Genomic DNA, 17,582 nt, shown 5'->3' with positions numbered 1-17,582 from the left:
TGGCCTGGGGCTCTGTCCCTGACTTTGAGTAGGCCTCTGCTATGTCACCTCACCTCTCCCAGCCCCAGGGACCTCTAGCAAAGGTGATTTGACCCGCCTATCCACCCTAGTCACTGCAATCTGATTGTGAGGGAGGGGATCCCAGGCAGAGACACCTCTTCCTGAAGGTGGTCTGCTTGTCACCTGTAAAAGGCCACCCGGGGAGGGCTAAAGGTGAAACAAGTGACAAAGTCAGGGGTGCCTGGGCATGGCCTGAAGTCTGGGACCCCGAGGCAGCCTGCTGCCACAGTCTGCAGTGCCAGTGACTTGGTCAAGGTGACGGACGGCACTCTGGGCCTCTGCCCTGGTCCTCACTGGAAAGTATTTTCAACCGAATCAATCGCCTCTGAGGCCCAGCACCAGGCAGGGCCCATTCACAGAGGGAAACCTCAAACCAGAATCCCCTAAACTGCCTGGAGAGGTCAGGAAAACATTGAGAGGAAATAAGGAAAAGTGTGGCAAATGATGTTTAAAGAAGTTGTCAGTTCCTGTCCGTTCAAGACCCCCAGAAGTTCAAAGGGAGTCCTCATCACTCAACAACAAACAGAAAGCCTTGGTCCCCCACCTTCTTCACCCGCCCCCCTGCCCCACCCCCCTGCCACCAGGTCTTCATGGGGATGCCTAGGGTTTGAAGTGACATCCCCGAGGCTCAACCTGGGCAGCCTCCGTTTAAGAATCCATGGAAATTAAAAAAAAAAAAAATCCCTGGAAATGCAGCCAGAGTGGATATGGGGTGGGGCCGCGTTTTTTAATCTTTTAAACTGTGTTAAGGGTACCGCCGGGATCCTCCCGCGGGGCCTACGGGCCTACCCTCTCAGTAGGGATCTAAGAGCCTTTTGTCATTCAGTCGTCCACAGGTGGGGAGTCTTTAGGCCGGCGGGGCGGCCTTCCCCGCGGCCCTCGCCCTACCCTGCTCACCCCCCACGTGGTTTCAGGCCTGGAGCCCCCCCTGCTCTTCGGTGGGACTGCCCTTCCGACTGCACTTTTTTCCCATGGGGAGAAAGATGCTCTCGGGGGTGCTTCGGACCCACGTTGTTAGAGGTCTGGAGGGACACGGACCCCAGCCTCCTGACGCAGCGGCCCCCGCACGAGTCGGCGGCCGAGCCCCGGCTGCCCCCCGCCCCCGGCGCTCAGGGTCACGCCTGGCCCACCCTGAATCACTCGGCCCCACCGTGGGGTGCGCCGGCCCCTGCGAGCCCCGGCGGCCCAGACAGGCAGGGGCTGGGGCTCCGAGAGGCGGCGCACAGGCCGGCGGGGACCCCGGGCGCTTGGGGCCGGCCCGCGCTCGCTCCCCCGCCGCGACGCCGCCCGCACCTGGGGCCACCGGGGCCTCCGGGGCCGCGGCGCGGGCGTGTGCGCGTCCCCGGCAGGCGTGGCCCGGGCCTCGCGGTCCCCGCAGAGCGCGGGGTGGCCCACAGCGTCGAGCGGGCGCGTCGGGGCCTGCGGGGAGGACGCACGCGCCACCAAGGGCCCCTGCCGCGACGTCCGGCCCTGCGAGCGCGCTCGGGGACGGCGGCGGCGCCGGAGCCGGGCGCACCGGCCCGGGGGTGGCTGCCCGCGGGGCGCCCGCCGCCGCCCCCGCCGGGATGGGCCCTCGAGTGCCCGCCGCGTGCTGCAGCGGCCGGCTCCGACTCACTGAGCAGCTAATGGGCCAGCACCCCCTCTTCGCGGAAAGGTACGGGCTGTGTTCGCTCCACCCGATCCGAAGGGATTCCTGCGGTGGGGAGAGGGGGAGCCGGAGTTGCTGTTTTCTCCAGTGCTCCGGGTTCCCTCTTTCTGGGCCTCAGTTTCCCGTGGACGGGAGCGGGTCCCTGGGATCCCTTAGGGCATCAACGTGCTGAGGCTTGCTGGTGAGGCTTCGCAGAGGGAATGGTTTTCCTGTCTTCACTCACCACCTGCTCCCCCGCGGACAAACAGACGAGCCGGAAAGGTGGCCATGTGGGCGCACCAGGACCACGGCGAGAGAATTTTAGAAACAGACGCAATGGGTGAAAGAACGTGACTCTGGCGAGGATGGCCCAGGGCACTGACCCCACGTGTCCCCACCCCCTCACCTGCAGTCTCTCAGGCCAGCAGCTGGAGAGGTCCTGCCACCTGTCTTCCCAGTGTCGCTCGCCCACCACACACATCTGTCGTTCCACCTCTCCGCTCTCTCCTCACCCAGTCCCCACTTCCCTCAGGAAGAGCTACCCCGGACCTTACTACTTGCTCCTTCCTCTGCCTGCAAGGCCCTCGCCCTCACCTGTTAGGACTTTGCTCCAAAGCCACCTTCCCTGACTACCGAATTGAAAATTGAACCGCACAACCCAGCATTACCCCGACCTCCCATTTCCCCTACCACCCCACTCCCCCCCACCCCGTTTCCCCACTCCTTATCTTGCTACAGGAGCTAAGGCACTTTACTTTTACAACATTTATCTCGCTGACTGATGGGCTCTCCACCAGACAGTGGCCACATGAGGGTAGCGACCTGTGTTCTAGCCTCAGCTCCTTCCCAGTAAGTGTCACAGAGAGGCCACTACTCCCAATTCAAAATTGTTAACCGAGGAATGCATTCTTTCTCTTTTTTTTTAAAAGATTTTATTTATTTATTCATGATAGTCACACACACAGAGAGAGAGAGAGAGAGAGAGAGGCAGACTCCATGCAGGGAGCCGGACGTGGGATTCGATCCCGGGTCTTCAGGATCTGGCCCTGGGCCAAAGGCAGGTGCTAACCCGCTGCGCCACCCAGGGATCCCTGAGGAATGCATTCTCAATTGACCTTGATGCCCTAGGCAAGCCCCCGGGCAAAAGGGCCTCTGTACTTTCTTAGGGCAAAGCCCCTGTCCTCAAGCAACTTGCAATCGGGAGAGTAGACGCCCCAACAGCTATAAATGCGGTCTAGGATGAAACAAATGCCAGACAGAGGGGCAAGCAAAGGCTTTATTCTGATAGGGGGTGGAGCCGAGTCTGGCAAGGCTCTGGTTTTTTTTTGAAGATGTATTTATTTATTTATATGAGAGAGAGAGCTAATGGGGGGAGGGGGGAGAGAGAAAATCCTCAGACCTCCCTGCTGAGTGCAGAGCCCCATGTGGGGCTCAATGTGGCGACCCTGAGATCCTGACAGGATCGAAATCAGGAGTCGGATGTCCAACCCACTAAGCCACCCAGGCCCCCCTGGCAAGGCTTTGTGAGTAAGGAGGTCACTTTGAGCTGGGCACCCAGGGTTAGTGAGGTTTCCTTGGGCAGAGAAGGAGCAAATTGCCCCAGGCTGTGGGGAAAGCAGAACCCACGAAGGGAGCTGCGGAAGGGTGTGGTGAGCTGGTGGGAGGAGGCCAGGGCTAGAGGGGTCAGGGAGGGCCACAGTGAAAGGTTGTCCCAGCAAGACACTGCCAGCTGCGGGTTCTCACTGGCCCTTGGCACTGGGGAGCCACTGCAGGATTTGGAGCACACAGCAGCCCAATCAAAGCTCTACCTGAGAAAGGCACTCGCTGGCGCTGAGGGGATGGGCCGGAGGGGCCAGAGGCTGATGGCTGGTGTGGGCTAGGATTTGAGGTCTTGGCGGTGAGGGTGGGGAAGAGTGGCTGGGTTTGTGCCCCGCCCACCCCCTCTCCAGCCAATAGCAAGTGTGGCCTTTTTCCAGACTGTAAATCTGACCTTCTTGTCAGCTGGAGGGTGGCCTCTCCTCCCACTACAGTGAGGACAGAACCCTCCACCTCCCCAACACACACACTCACACTCTCACACACACACACACATACACACACTTCTGCAGCCTCTTCTCCTTTGCCTCCCATTCAGCCTTAATGCCAGTTCCCTGCTGTTCTGCTGCCTGGACCCAGTTCCCTTTCTGGGGCCCAGGCAAGTCCAACCCACCCGTGGAGACCTCAGCCCAGTTACTCACCCCCCCCCCCCAAGGAGCCTCCTGGGATCATGGGGCCACACTTTCCTTTCTTCCTCTGGTCTCCTTCGGGGCACTTCTCCCAGCTGTCATTTGGCCCTGGTTTGGGCAGTTGCCTGTGAAATGTCTGTCGCAGCTGGCCTTCTGCCCACCTAGCACAAGGCCTGGGGCCTGAGAAACACTCCGAAATGCTAGGTGGAGGAATTAATCCCTGAGAAAGTGAAGGCCTGCCTGTGTTACAGGGATGCTCGGTGCAGGGGGCACACCCTGTCTCTGGTTGTGGGGTGGGGGGGTGAGGGGATGATGCGAAAACTCAAGGACAAATGCCAACTCCACGGAGGACTTGTTTCAGCCAAGCAGGGCGAGTCCCTCTATCTCCATCACTTTTACAGGAGGTCAAGGGCAATCCCCTTTGGGAGCCTGGTGCCACGGGGTGGCCCTGGGGGGCTGGCGAGAGGGGTTGATTTACAGGGCTAACTGGAACTTTGGCTTGCAAAGGGAGCCCCACCGTCCAAGTAGTGCCACACAGCTTTCAGGTTGGGCATGTGGGGGAAGACCCAGAGCGGCTCGGCCAGGGCAGGAGTCTGCACTCGGCCACTTGCCAGTGTTCCGCATTGTCTGAAGAATTAAGAGCGAAATCCAAGGTGACCATTATTAGAACAGTGAACCCTGGAGGATCACGGCAAGTTGGACCCGTGCATCTGAATGCACACACCCCTACCCACACTAGCCCTACCTCAATAAACCTACCTTACGGAATCTTCTGCTGGGGTCCTGGTCTTTTTTTTTATTTTTTTGGGGGGGTCCTGGTCTTATGCCCCTGGTCCTGGGTGGGGAGAGCGGCGGGGGGACACTAAGGCCCTAGGAACTGTAATTGTCCTGATTGACCAGGTAGGTCCTCCGGAGCAAGGACTGAGCCCCATTCGTTTTGAGATGGCCCCACGTGCATGGGGCCCAGCCTGAGGCCTGACACAGTGTTTGCTGTGAGGGTTCTGCCCACGGTGACGTGTAATATGGCTTCAAGAAGCATTGGACAGATAGCTTTGTGTCTCCCAATCCAAACCCACAGACGTACCAAAGAAGGACTAGCAGCCTAGGGATGCAGGCGAGGGCTCTGTGCTCTGCTTTTGCAACCTCAGAGGACCTTGGAAAATCCCTGGACAACTCCCAGAGCCTCTCGGGTCCTCAGTTTCCCCTTCTGTCCAGTGAGGGAGTCGCTCTAGTATCCAACCACATTTAGGCTGCTGGAGCATAAGCCCCTTGGGGGGCTTTCCATGTTCCCCATCTGCCTACAGCGCACAAGCATGCTGGACATGCCCGGTGAGCACCAGCCGAATGAGTGGTGCTCTGGTTCTACAGTCTTGCAGTGAAGTGGAGGAAGGAGTACTAGTCTTTGTAAACAGCTGTCCTTTGGCAATCTTTTCAGATTTTTCTGGACAGGTTTGTAAATATGATGTAACTCTCCGATCAGCCTGCCTTGAGATATTTCAAGTACAAGCCTTTCCCACCCCCACCTCCCCCACATGATTTATCTGGATTATCATCTCAGTTTTCCTCTTACTTTGGGATATGTTTATACCTGGCCTGCACGACTCATTGGTCGTCAGAGAAAAGGACAATCAGATACAATGATAAGGATAAGGGACTGTAAACATAAATTACTAGTGGCCCAAGTCAGATCAGGGAACATGATGATAACAATAATGCTACTTTGCATTTTGTTCCTTAACAGTTTACACGGTGCGTGGTGATTGCATATCTACCATCTAACCTGTGCCCCACAAAGGTCCTGGGAGAGGTTTGGGCATATTTTGGAAAGATCGAAGCCCACAAAAAGCAAATGTTTGGCCTGAGGGCACCAGGCCATCAGAGATAGGATTGGGACTGAAATCAACCGTCTCCTCCCTCCCAGTGTCTGTCAGAGGCTTCACTGCCTGGCTGTTATCAGTGGGCAAACAAACAGGGGGTGTCCGGGGGGGGGTAGTTCCCGTGTCAATGACCACCCAAGATTCTTCTGCCTGCCTACAGCCATACAGAGAAGGGCGGCAAGGGTCAAAGGGCCTATTGGCAGTTGCTGAAATCATCAGATGAGTGATTATCCAGGACCTTGCACCAAACCAAGCTCCCCAACCTCGGCCCCATCCCTCAAGAGTGGCACCATCAGCTCCCCAGCATCCCCCCTGGCTCCCCTCTCTCCCTCATCTTCCACATCCCTGCTGTCCTCAGATCCCACCAGTTAGATCTCCTAAATATCTTCCACATCTGGACGCCTCTCCCCACTAGTGCTACTGAGCCACGATCCCGTCTCCCCTGGATGGATGGCTCTCTCATACCATGTGCCCCTTCAGGCCAGCGACCCGAGGAATCCTTTATAAATGTACATTTCCATCTTGTCACTGCTCCATTTAAAATCCTTTCATGACTGCATAACCTTCAGAGAAAAAAAACACAGAAAGACCCTTCCAGATCTACCTCCAGTCAGGTTCCTGCCATCAGCAGCCCCCACCCCCAGTGCCCAGCGCAAGTGTCACACATGGGGATCCTGTGATCCACTTCAGCATGGTCACACTTTTCCTAAGAGTCAGAATGCCTGGAGTGTTCCAGTTGGTTCTGTACCTGCCTGGCTCTTCCACCAGACCGCAAGGTCAGAACCGCCTCCCATAGCTCTCTAGAAGGCCCGCTGCCCTGCAAAGGGTTTGGTTGGTCTCAGATCAGAACTGGGAGTCAAATTTGAATGGAATTGAAGTGGCTTGCGGGTGCTGAGAAACGAGGACCAGCATTGTTTGGTAATAAGTGCAGCGACCTAGAAGCTGCTGCCGCTGCTGCTGCTACTGCTGCTGCTGCTGCTGCGGTGGCCTCTGGGAAATGTCCCCTGCCGGCTTCCTGCCTTTCATCTAAGAGCTGGATGATGATAATGATGATGATAAGCCAGGGATCACACAGAAAACCAGCTTCTGAAACCCTTGATCGGGGGATCTAGAGAGAAGAGGCTGTCAGATTCTGCGTCACCCTCTCTCTCCTCGATCTTGCTCGCCCCCCACCCCTCATCTGGCTCGTGATTATGTGATGAGCTCAGCATATGTTGCTAGCTAATTTAAATATTTATGATGAATTTTCAAATCACCTCTTACCATGCCAGTGTTGACACTGTAAATCATAGAACTTCACAGGTGAAAGGGCCATTAGCGTCTCATGTGAATTTTGCCTTTTCTAGTTGGGGAACTAAGCAGTCTCAGAGAGGGCCAGGAGCTGGCTCAAGGTCACCTGGGTGTTAAAGGTGGACCTGGGCTTGGAATCCAGCCCTGAGCTCTGCCCACTGCACCACACTGCCTGCCTCTCCCACCAAAGTGGGAACTGGAAACTTCCAATACTTTGGAAATGGAAGTGGGTCATGCTTGTGCTGCACCAAAGGAACAGGAGGCACATAATTCTCTGGACAAGGAAATGGATGTAGATGGTAACACAAGTAGATGTGATCTGTCCCTTATTCCTGCAAAGCCACTGCCTAGTGGTAGCATCATTCCCATTGTCCTGGGTGAGTGAATGGGCCCTTGGCATATACCACACTGTGCCCCCTCCACAGGGTTGGGGATGCGGAGGGAGATTCCTCAGGCCCTGATGATGGCATCTTGCTTTCCCCAGGCCAAGCTGAGCACCCTGCCCACTGAACTTCCCCTCAGAAATCCTGAATTGTACAGCAGCCTCACAGAATGAGACTTTGAGCAGGACAGGATGTAAGGCGATCCTGGCAAGAGTTCACTCTGGCAAGAATGCATCCTGGTGGGGATATGTCCTAGCAGGGCTATGTTCTGGTGAACGTCCAATCTTGCTGTCACATTGTTTTGACAAAGACAAAATTGTACTGAAGGAGTGTGGTGGATGCAGAGGTCAAGAACATGGGCTTTGGAGTCGAGTACTTGGGCTCAAGTCTCAACTCTGTCCCTTCCTAGCTGAGTGCCTTTGGGCTGATTGCTGAATCTCTCCATGCCTCTGTTTCCTCATTGGTAAAGTGAGCCTGATAATACCCACCTCACAGGGTAGTCGTGAGGATTGCAGAGTATAAAGTATGAAGCACACGTAGCCTGTGTCCAGGCCCATTGAAAGCATTCAACCCAAGTGATTGTCCTGGAAAGATGGAATTACGGGTGGTCTTTTATTCTTTCTTTATACTATTTGACACTGGTCAGAAATCACTTTTATGACCAGAAAAGATAAAATATAAGTTGGGTGAGAAAGAGGGTGGGAAACTTGCAACAAATATTTTTCAAGAAGATCCTGGAGGATACTACTGCGAGGCTTTGCGGGTGTTCTCTGTTCTCCCTGTTGTCAGAGGGCACACAGGCTGCCTGGTCACAGGGCAGAGGGAAGAGCCTAAGCAAGGACACAGGTCCCAGGACTGTGGTCCCAACTTGGGCCCAGGGAGCAGCACTGGTGCTACTCTTCACGTTGCCCGGCAGCTGTGCATGGCGCGCTGCTTCTTCCGGAAGCAGGGCTACCCAAAGCAAAACCACCTCTCAGTTCCCATTAGACTTTGATAGAGAAACAAGCATCACAAGTCAGGTGGGGCTTTCAAATCTACTCTTTCCTTCTTTCTCTTTCTTTCTTTCTTTCTTTCTTTCTTTCTTTCTTTCTTTCTTTCTTTCTTTCTTTTTCTTTCTTTCTTCTTTTTTCTTTCCTTCTTAAGATTTTATTTATTTCTTCATGAGAGACAGAGAGAGGCAGAGACACAGGCAGAGGGAGAAGCAGGCTCCTCATGGGGAGCCCGATGGGGAACTCAATCCCAGGACCCCGGGATCATGTCCTGAGCCAAAGGCAGACTCTCAACCACTGAGCCATCCAGGTGCCCCAAATCTACACTCTTTCATGATGAAGGAAGGGAGTTGGGTTTCCTATTCCTGAGTTGAATGAAAAAGTGTTGCTGCACTTCTAGATTCTTTAAGATGTGGGAATGTAGAGAAAGTTACTAAGATGGGAACTGAGAGGGAGGTGATGTAGGATCTTACTGTTCAAAAGGCCTGTGGTAGGCAGCAGAATAATTCCCCAGTAGCTGTCATCCTAATCATCAGAACCTCTGGATGTTAACTGATATAGGATAAAAAAAAAAGCTTTGCTGATGCAGATGTGATCAAGTTTAGAATATCCACGTGGGGACATTATCCTCAATGGCCTGGCTGGGCTGTAATGCAGCCACATGTATCCTTCTAAGAGAGAGGCAGGGGAGGAGTAGACCCACAGAAAAGAAGGCAATGTGAAGACAGAGCAGAGACGTTTAAAGATGCAGGTTTGAAGATTGGAGTGATTCAGCCACAAACCAAGGAACGTCAGCAGTCACCAGGGGCTGGCCGAGACCAGGAATGAATTCTCTCTTGGAGCACCTTGATTTCAGGTCAGAGACACTGATTTTGGACTTCTGAACAGAATAAATTGTTTTTTTGAGCCACGCAGTTGTTGGTCATTTGTTATGGCAGCCACAGGAAACCAGTACGGGGCCTTCAGAGTTCAACTAGTCCAATGGCTTCCACACATTTTCAGCAGCAAAATCAATGACTTTTCAAATGAAATCACATGGCACAGGCCTATCAAGAGAACACATGAGAGTAGATGAACAACGGTTGAACAAGAGGGGGCAGGATCCCCACCTGCTAAGTCTTCTGTCTCCATGGTGGCTCCCGAAGCACCTCCTAGAACCTTCTGGCAACAGAGCGTGGAAACCTTCATCTAGTTCCAACCACCCCATTGTACAGATGAATAAGTAGAGGCTCTGGGAGGCTGAGTGGTTGGCTGAAGGCCTCTTCTGGGGGGAGGCAAGAATATTTGTCAGGAGGAAACAAAGCAGGCTACCTCTGCTTGCTCGCTCATCTTCTCTTCCCTGGTTGGAGTAAATCTCTGTCTCCCAAGCAAATGACTAAGAACATACTGGAGTCTCTAGATGAGTTTTGTTTTTAGCCGCAGTTTCTGTGTTGAACAAGGAGGGCCGACTATGTCAAGTGATGAAATATTTGTTCCTGAAAAGCACAGACCTTGGGCAGGCTGTTATAGCATTTTCGAAGATGAAAAACCACTGCTTGATTCCTTACCTGGGTTTGGAAATTTCGTCTCCCCGATATGCCTGTAACGGTCGGGGTGAGGAGGTGGACAGGAAGGAAGAGCAAAATCAGGCAGCTGTTGATGCGCCTGAAAATATGAATCCTTAAGTGGATCAAGAGAGCCGAGTGTCACCATCAGAGTTTTCCTGTTGTTGGGTTCACAAATACTGAAGGTCAGTTCTGCTAGACGGCCTTTGTGGGGGCTAAAGAGAAAGTTACAGTAAAATATGACTCCCCTTTTCCCTCTGGCCTTGGTGCTAATACACAAAACATTAAAAGTCAGGTTCTCCTTCCTCTGAAGCGCAGCCAAGAAGGATGGTATTTTCAAGGGGGGTATTTTCAAGGGGGGACTTTGCAGGGAAGTTAAGAGAAACCCCAAGAGAAAGAAGCCAACAAGAACTGACCCCCCTCCCCAGGGGTCACGATGACTGAATATCTTCCAAACTGATTCAGAACTCATGATGATTTTTATGACCATTTCCAGGGCCACTGGTCGCCTTCTACTTTGCACTCCTGCTACTTGATGGAGTGGCGTTAGAAGTATTGTATCTGGGCAAGGGGAGGCAGGGTGTGTTCCAAGAATGAACAAAACCATGAGAGATGTGAACCAAGACCAATGGGTGAGCCAACAATGTCAGCTGCCCGCCGGGAGGGAGCACTCCGCACAGCAGATGGAAAATAACTGTGAGGCGACAGCAAATGGCATTCGTGTGGCTTTCTTTGTTCGTCAGTGTTGCTAAGGAGGGTGTCCTCCCTTCACTCTGGAGGCCACATGGTTCCTGGCTTCCCAGAAGGAAGTGAAAGATGCAGCTCGCTGGCTGCCACCCGCTACTGCTGCAGCTGATGGGGCGGCGTATCCTCACGCAAAACGCGCCAAGATGCTTCCAGAGTCAGGCAGCCTTCGCTGGAAACCACCCATTTGGGTCTGGGCCTTTCCCCCCTCCTTTGTTTCTTTTGGCCTTCAGGTAATGACATTCCACAACTCCTGGCATCGCCATCATCGGTGTGTGAGGTTCCTCTCTGGCTGGGTCAATCCATCCACCCATCCGGTCCCTGGAATGCCTGTTTTCAGCCCCACTTGCCCTACTCTCAGAGTGTGTGCTCTGGCAAATGCACAGGGATAGTGTGTGTGTGTGTGTGTGTGTGTGTGTGTGTGTGTGTGTGTCTCCCTAAACTCAAATGTTACTGTCCTGGACAGCTTGCCCCATTTCTTCCTGGGGGCTTTTCCACACAACCTGGTGGGTGTGACCTCCGCATGCTCCCGTGTGGTCCTGAGCTGGGTGCTTATGAGCAAGTTCAGGTCGCTTCCCTTTCCCCTAGTGCTGGATACCTGGTCACCCCCGATGCTCTGGTAGCCCAAGCACTGCACGATGAACTCCTGGGGCGGGTCCCTGCAGCAGGCTGATTGACGGCCCCTGATGATATCAGGTCCCGTTCCCCGGAACCTGTGCATGCCACCTTACCTGGAAAATGGGCCTCTGCAGATGTGATGAAGGATCCTGAGATGAAGAGATTACCCTAGATTAGCTGGGTGGGCCTCAAGTGTAATCACAAATTGTAGGGGTTTCCTGGGGCTGCTCTAACAAAGTACCACAAACTAGATGGCTTCAAACAACAACAATTTGCTTTTTAAAAGATTCTGGAGGCCCAAGGTCTGACATCAAGCTGCCGGCAGGGCACGCGCCCTCCAAAGGCTCTCGGAGAGAATCCTTCCTTGCCTCTTCCAGCTTCTGGTAGCTCCAGACTGCCCCGGCCTGTGGCCACATGAGTCCAGCCTCTGCATTCCCCCGTGGCCTTCCCTGAGCTTCGCCGTAGCCTTTCCTCTTTTTCTTTTTCTTTTTTTTTATAAATTTATTTTTTATTGGTGTTCAATTTGCCAACATATAGAATAACACCCAGTGCTCATCCCGTCAAGTGCCCCCCTCAGTGCCCGTCACCCAGTACCCCCACCCCCGCCCACCTCCCGTTCCCCTACCCCTAGTTCGTTTCCCAGAGTTAGGAGTCTCTCATGTTTTTCCTCTTTTTCTAAGGACATCAGCCATTGGATGAAGAAGGGTCTCTCCTCCTCCAGCAGGGCCTCATCTAAATGATGCCAGCTGCAACGACCCTATTTCTTAATCAGGTCACTGTATGAGGTTCTGGGGGGGAATATGAATTTGGGGGAGACAGCATTCACCCAGTACACATGTATAGAAGGGGGGCAAGGCAGATATCACACACGGAGGAAGCGATGTGAAGGCACGGCGGAGAGAGATGTGAGGATGCTGGCCTTGGACACAGCAGCGGACACCTGGAGCCATCAGAAGCTGGACGAGGCGAGGAAGGATCTTCTCTTAGAGGTTGGGGAGGGAGTGGGCCCTGCCAACAGTTTGATTTCAGCTCAGGGACACTGATCTTGGACTTGTGGCCTCCAGAACTATGAGAGAACACATTTCTGCTGTTTAAAACCACCCAGTTTCCAGCACTCTGTTACAGCAGCCACTGGAAACTAATAGTCCCTTTGTGGGCCCGCAGAAGAATTCGTTGGGGGGGTGTACCCAGAAGAGGGATTGCTGGGTCGGTGTGAACGTGTACACTTGATCTGGCTACAGGCTGCCAGGTGGCTTTGCCAAGCAGCTGCATCGATCTAGCTGGACTCCCACCAGTAGCACACAATGGTTCCCCTTTCTCTTTATCCTAGCCAACACTTGGCATCATATAGCTGCTTTTTGCCAATCTGACATGTGTGTATCCTATCTCATTGTTGTGATTTGCATTTCTCTGATTACTAACGATTCTGAGCAACTCTTCGCATACTTACTTGCTAGCCTTTTGGGTTTCTCCTTCTGGGAATTGCCTATTCATATGCTTTGCTCATTTTCCTGTTGAGTCTTTTTCTTGTTGGTTTGCAGAATTTTCTTGTATATTTTATCCATTAATCCCTTGTTGGCTTTAAACAGCAACTATCTTCTCCCCATCTGTCGTCTGTCTGTTAACTATCTATGGTGTCCTTCACGGAAAGAAATTCCTAATCTTGCTGTAATCAAATCTATCTAAAGCCAGGCTGCGAACAGAGGGGTGGACTGATCAGGGAATGTTGTGCAAACAGAGGAGGTGCTTGTGTGTGTGTGTGTGTGTGTGCAAGCACACACACATATATGGGTGCAACATGGGTCACGTATGAGTATGCATCTCTCACTGAATATCAACCCCCAGGGATAGTGCACTGCCCACCATTTGGGATGAACTGCTCCCCTGTCCTCTCCACTGATGCAAATGGCCCGGTACAGTGGTTTGCAGACTCCGAGGTGTACTAGAATCACCCAGAGGGCTCATTAAAACCCAGATTCTTTGGCCCACCCCAGAGACTCTGAGTCAGTGAGTCTGGAGTGGTGCCCAAGGGTTTGTATTTCTTTTTTTTTTTTAGTTTTTTTAAAAGAACTTATTTATTAGAGAGAATAAGAATGAGAGAAGGGCACAGGGTGAGGGAAAAGCAGATTCCCCACCGAGCAAGGAGCCCCACCGGCTATGGGGGCTCCATTCCAGGACCCCAGGATCATGATGTGAGCGGAAGGTAGGCTTAACCAACTGAGCCACCCAGGTGCCCCAGGATGTGTATTCTGATAAGCTCCCAGGTGCTGCTGCTGCTGGCCCAGGGACCACCCTTGGAAAGCCACTCTAGAGGGAAGGCCAGCATGTGGGTTCAGAGGCCACACCACCTTGCAGTTAGCCAATGGGCAATAGGAAGTCTGGGAAAGATGGGACCCTGGCTTATAATTGGCTAAGTGCCTATGCCCAAGGGAACCCCAAGGCTCCACACAGGCCAAAAGATTTCACAGTGGAGGGGCACCTGGGTGGCTCAGTGGTTGAGCATCTGCCTTTGGCTCACATCATGATCCTGGGGTCCTGGGATCGAGTCCTACATCAGGCTCCCTGCATGGAGCCTGACTCTCCCTCTGCCTGTGTCTCTGCCTCTCTCTGTGTCTCTCATGAATAAATAACTAAAATCATTAAAAAAAAAAGATTTTGCAGTGAAAGCAAATGACACCTAAAGGGGTCAGTGATTTGACCACAGTCACAGTGGTAGCCAAGTCCCACTGCCTGCTCAGTGCTCTGCATTTGTTCGCCCGTGCACAGGCACGCACGCACACACACACACACACACACACACACCATAAGGACTGCCTCAGGACATACGTGTGCCCCTTCTCAGCATGGGGACTTGCCTGCAAATGGCCAAGGGGACTCCTAGCAGCCACCGTGTTGATTTCCCCCCAGCACCACCATCATCACAGGTGGTCCAGCAGAAAAAAGCCAAGAAGCACCTAGAAAACATCCACAGGCCACAGCAGCCCTGCCACCATCGGGGCTTTCCTTTCTCAGGCACTCAGGAGTAGAACTGGGACCAGTAGGTGTGGGTCGTGGGGGTGGTGGACAACTAGGTGTACTCGGGGTCACACCAGGAAGTTCCATCCCTGCTTCACCTCTCCCATCCCACAGCTGCCACCAGGCTTCTCAGGGCCTAGACAGGTGCTCCTCCCTGCCTTTACCTCCCCACCACTCTCTGGCTCCCACCCCCTAAGGAAGGCAGGGATACTCAGGCCCAGCCTCCTCCTCCCCCCAGCAGCAAAGAATGGAAGGAGCCAAAAGGCTGAAGGCTCACGAGAGAGTCCATGGGGATGCCAGAGAGAAAAGGAAAGGGAATTGGAGAACTGGAGGGAGGAGGGAGAGGAGAATGCAAGAGGAGAGGGGAGGGATGGAGAGGGAGAGGGGGAGGGGAGGGCAAAGGGAGCAGCCCTGCAGAAGAAGTGGCTGGAGGCTGCTTCTCCCAGTGGGACTCTGCTAGGAGAGCAGCAGGGAGGCAGCTGGAGGAAGGGGCCCGGCCCCAGGGGTCCCAGCCACCCACAGGCACTTACTCAGAGGCTGGCTCAGGGGCCGGAATAGGTGAGGAAGGCTTTGGAAAGGGTGACTGACGTGCTCTCTGGAAAAGGAGCAGCACAGCAGGATGATCCTGACACCCTTGCCACCTGCCCCTTTGCCCCAAGCACAGCTCCCCATCCGTGCTCCCTGCACCGCCTTGCATGCTCCCGCTTCCTCTCAGTTCTGGGAGTCCAGCCTGCCCGGGGCCGGCTGGGGACAGTGGTGGGGCATTCACAGGCCCCGCTGACCTCGGCTTCCCTCACCATGCCAGTGGAACCTGCCACCACTCACCAGGCACACTGGGCGCCCGCCTGCACCAGGCCCCGCTGGTGAGGTCACGCATGGGCCCTGCCAGCTGGGCTCAGGACTTGGTGCTCAGCCATGGGTCAGGGCTGTTGCAGGACTTTATCCTGAGCGCGGGCCTGACAGCAAGTGGCCTGCTGGCAGGGGTGGGGGGGGGGCTTGGGGTCAGGCCAAGGGAAAGGGAGCAGGAGGACGAGGCCCAGAGAGCCCCCTGGCTGCCCAAGGCCCCAGCAGCTGCTGCCACCACCTGCCCCTGAGCCTTGCCGGCCACCCCACAAACAACCTCACAGGATCTCATGCGAGTGGCCTCCTGGGAACCGATGGGGAACTTTCTCGCTCTCCCCCTCTCTGCATTCACCCAAACACATTTGCCAGGCACTGGACACAGGCACCCATCCTTTCAGTGGTGGGGACAGTTGCAGCTCCACTCCAGGTTTTCCGAAATTCCCCCAATCCTGTCTTCCCTGGCCCCCCTCGTGCTCCTGGGATTTCCTGGTGGGCAGTCTCTTTCTTCCAACAAACTGGCAGGCAGGCCGGGCCTCGGGACCTCGAGCACATGTCCCAAGCCCCAACAGCCACGGAGGGCACCGCCAGCGGGGCAGCCAGCTCAAATTCCAAATTCTGGGCCTCCCTCTCCCCGGGGCCCCATCGCCGACCCTCCCCTACCTGCTGCAGCACAGCGAGGAGCATCCTGTCCCAGGCCCGCCGCCAGAATCCACGCACACCCTCCGCTTCCTCTCCTCCTGCCACACCTGCCACCTCCCCACCCGTCCGGCCCAAACTGGCCCTCCCCGGACCACCAGGTTTCGGGGACACCCACCGGGGTGTCCCTCCTCCCTTCCTAGGCCTCACAGAGTCCTCCTCCCGAACCTGCCCGAACCTGCCCGGTACAAGTCAGCATCCAAACAACACGCGTCGGTGAGGCTGTGAAGACAGCGGACCCCTTGTTCACCGCTGGCGGGAAGGTAAAGGGGTGCTGCCGTCGTGGGGTGATTGCAATCCTGGGTGGAGACGCCAGGGAGCCGAAAGCAGGGACTCGGCGATGGTCCACCAACACGAGGACTGTCCCTGAGCGGCCCCAGCAGCGCTATGCACAACAGGCAAGGGGGGGCACCGCCCCACGTGCCCGGTCAGTGGACGGCTGAGAAGCCAAACGCAGCCTCTCCGTGCAATGCCGTGGTTTTGCTCATGCAAACGACTGAGAAGTGACCCCTGCCAACAGGGTGCTAAGTGGAAGAAGCCAGACACAAAACATCATACACCGTATGAGTGCACCGATAGGAAGGTCCCCAGCAGGCAAGCCCATAGGAGAGCACGCTGGTGAGCGTTTGCGGGGGCTGGGGTTCAAGGGAGGCAGCGCTGCTCAACGGGCTGGGGGTTTCCTTTCGGCAGGATGGAAAGGTTCTAGGATGTTATGGTTGCACGGCACCGTGAATGTATTGAACGTCCCTGAATTGTACGCTTTGAAATGGTTAATTTTTAAAAAAGATTTTATGCATTTATTCATGAGAGACACAGAGAGAGGCAGAGACACAGGCAGAGGGAGAAGCAGGCTCCCTGCGGGGAACCCAATGCGGGACTCGATCCCAGGACCCCGGGATCACGCCCTGAGCCAAAGGCAGACGCTCAACCACTGAGCCACCCAGGTGCCCCCAAAATGGTTGATTTTATCTTTTGTTCATAATTTTCTAAAAGATTTTCTTTTAAGTCATTTCTGCACCCAACAGGGGGCTCGAACTCACAACCCTGAGATCAACAGTCTGATGCTCCACTGGCTGAGCCAGCCAGGTGTCCCCTATGTTTTGTGTATTTTAACACACACACACACACACATCACCATCCGCCCCTAATGCTCTGCAGACTTGCCTCCCGCCCCCAGCACCCTAAGGTGCTCCTTCTCCTTTGTTCCCAGCGCCAGGAATAAGCCTGGAATACAGTAGGTGCTCAATGCATATTTGGCCAACCAGTGAACGAAGCAATGAATCTAGGGCCACCCCGTCAGGTTCAGACGTTGAAAGTGAGGGCGAGTGAGGGGAAGCAATTTACCCACGGTGCCGGGGCTGGTCGGTGGCCGCCCCTGAGGCAGGTACCTTTTCTGTCCCCTTCCTTCCCACTTCTCAGCACCTTTTCTGGTCTGCCTTTCTTCAGTGGCTATTTCTCATCCCTGGATGCCCCTGGGGGCTCGAACCAAAAGGCTTCTGGGATCTTTTGCAGGCCCAGGGCTCTGGGGGTGGGCGCTCCCTCCCTCGCACTCACCCACCTGCTTAGTGATGGCACACAAAGGACACCTGCAGGACCCAAAGGCAAGCAACTGATGGATGGCCCCTGGTACCAAGGTGGCCAAGCCACTCCGGAGCCAGTACGTCCTCGATG

Source organism: Canis lupus, chromosome X (genome assembly GCF_011100685.1).
Source record: "Canis lupus familiaris isolate Mischka breed German Shepherd chromosome X, alternate assembly UU_Cfam_GSD_1.0, whole genome shotgun sequence".
NCBI classification, from domain to species: Eukaryota; Metazoa; Chordata; class Mammalia; order Carnivora; family Canidae; genus Canis; species Canis lupus.
This window is presented reverse-complemented; position numbering follows the sequence as displayed.